Source organism: Vollenhovia emeryi, unplaced genomic scaffold, assembly GCF_000949405.1.
Source record: "Vollenhovia emeryi isolate VEMERY1.0 unplaced genomic scaffold, V.emery_V1.0 DF939128.1, whole genome shotgun sequence".
NCBI classification, from domain to species: Eukaryota; Metazoa; Arthropoda; class Insecta; order Hymenoptera; family Formicidae; genus Vollenhovia; species Vollenhovia emeryi.
Genome location: NW_011967238.1, coordinates 2,834,661 through 2,837,111, shown reverse-complemented (window position 1 = coordinate 2,837,111; position 2,451 = coordinate 2,834,661). Strand labels below are relative to the sequence as shown.

Sequence of the window (2,451 nt, the reverse complement as noted above, 5' to 3'; positions counted from 1 at the left end):
GAGAACTCTCGCTGACAATTTTGCGAGTTCCCTGCGCATGAGAACTCTCGGGGAACTCGTAAAGAACTTTCATGGAAATCTCACAACTCGCAGAGAACTCTCGCCGCGAATTTTGCGAGTTCTTTGCGAATCCCCTGAGAATTCTCATGCGCAGGGAACTCGCAAAGAACTCGTGAAGTTCGCAGCGAGAGTTCTCTGCGAGTTCTGAGTTTTTCCAAGAGTTCTTTGCGAGTTCCCCGAGAGTCCCACGATTTTATAATTTTCAGGATAAATAAAACAATTTACAAGGCTCATGAAAAAACAAATATCAGTTATGACAACTGTGTTGAAGAATTGAATATATTGTCAAGGTATCTTATATGGGCAATATGAGCCAATTTCAGGATAAATTTTTTAAAAAATTATTTCCATGTAGTAGCTTTTGTTGCGTCTCTCTCTTTCTATCAATGTAGATAATTTTAATTTTGGTTTACTTTATTTTCCACTTTTCTAATTCTAAAACTGAGCAAAGGCTAAGAAATAAATTAAATTAAAATTGACGTTACTCTACAATGGTAGAGACCGTCGGCTATTTCCGCGCAGGAATATCGATCGACCGATTCGCTCTAGAGACGTACACCGATAACGTGTCCGGTGGATAAAACAGCGTCTTTTTACTGCGATATTGTTTGTTTTTTAATTGCTCGGTCGATAAAGTGAATCGCCGTCCGATAGGGCATGCGGCCTGATGCAGCCCGTGCGGGAGCGTTTCGCGCCGTCGTGAATCGCTCGCGGTCGAAATCGTGGGGGATGATATGTTTCACCCTCGTGGAATTTTCTACTTTCTCGGTAGAAGGATAAGAAAGAGAGACAGAGAAAGGGAGCGAGAGCGTCAGTCAACGCGCATCGAGTCGTCGAGAGTCTTGATACCATAGCAAACAACCGCGGCAACCTCGATCCGCCTTCGCAAATGATAAGATAAAGGTTAGTGCGTGTGCGTGCGTGTGTGTATCAAGCTCGTCGTAAAAAAAAGACCTCGACGTCGCGCCACGATACTCTCTCGCGTTCGTCAAATGCGGGATGCTCGCCCGCGCGATAAGATTTCTTCACGCCGTTTGGCGGAATTTCTTCCGCGGTCGCATCGACCGACCCGTCCGACTCCCCTCGTCATCTTGCTCGTTCGCGTTTCACACGTCCGCTCTCGCGGCGGCAGGCGGCTACCGGCCACGCACGAACGCGAACGGATACGCGTAGAGAAACGGCAGCGTGTGTATCTCTCTCTCTCTCCCGCTCCCGTGACGCACGGACGGAGGAATCTCGGTGAAACGAGAGTTCGTTCCGTCGCGGAGAGCAATTCCGCCCGCGAGGCTGGCCGGTTCGGGGGCTGCAGGTAGGTAGGTATGCGCGCGAGTAGGCGCCATCGCGCGACCGCCTACGGAAGAGGTATATTTCTATGCACGTTGGCACAGTCAACAATCCGGCCGAACGCGCGACGTTTAATCTATACGCGTTGCATAATCAGGCATGCTAGTTCGATAACTTTGTAAATTAAATAAATTGCGCCCGACGCTCCCGAGCCCGGCGAACGATTTTCAATTACCGAGCAAATATAAGTGCATATTCATTGCTACTTGTAATTTCGTTTCTTCTATTGCGGTTAACGTTTCTTTTTCTCTCAAATTATTTTGTTCTGTCTCCACCGTGTTACACGCTTTTAACTTTTGTAGATGTACTTTATTTACACCGAAGATGACCCAAATGGGATCGAAACGTTTGTGAATTTGAAATTTTAATATTGAACGTCAGTGACGACGGAAAAAGACTACGCCTCAATCTCTGCGTTCACGGCTCGCATTAACCTTTCTACCCTTCTTCGGTTTTAAAGCTTGGGAGCCTTTAAGGCCTGTGTTCACGATACTGGAACTTGGACCAAGTTCTTTATTCATTGGACAGGTAGAGGAAAACTCTCTATTATGAGATAGTAGGTTTTCACCGTCTAAATTCAATCACAAATCAAGCAGGTTTTACTCCAAGGGCAATAAATTCATGATGGAACCAACAGATGATGCTTATCAATTTAGCAGAGACTCCGCTATCTCATATAAGGAGCCTATCACATAATAGGAGACTTTCCTCTACATATTGTTGTTACGAAAATATAAAGAGCCTGCGAATCGCTGTAATTGTTTTAATCGTTCAAACGTAGCGCGGAAAGAACTGGGCGAATCACCATCTTGATACACGCCAACTTATAATTACGTAACAGCAATGTTATAATTTCTCACCGAATTATATAAATGTAACATGGCACATATTGTGCGTAACAGTTACATTGTTGAGTAGGTAATTATAATATTTGTGTTACGTAACTATTAGTTGGTGTTATTACTGGCTGTTATTACGCTGCTGGATTTTAACATTAACATTTATAAGTTTGCGGGCGCAGACTCATAGCGAGCTCGGTTGCTTGCA

The 2,451-nt window shown here is 44.8% G+C and overlaps 1 protein-coding gene across 1 annotated transcript in view; it reads left to right on the top strand.

The window, feature by feature from the left end:
* The first annotated feature begins 431 nt into the window (after window positions 1-431).
* LOC105568680 overlaps window positions 432-2,451 on the top strand; it is a 26,478-nt gene continuing 24,458 nt past the window's right edge. The window contains exon 1 of the mRNA XM_012024535.1: window positions 432-963. The gene's annotated coding sequence lies outside the window, so the exon portion shown is untranslated. The remainder of the gene's footprint in view (window positions 964-2,451) is intronic.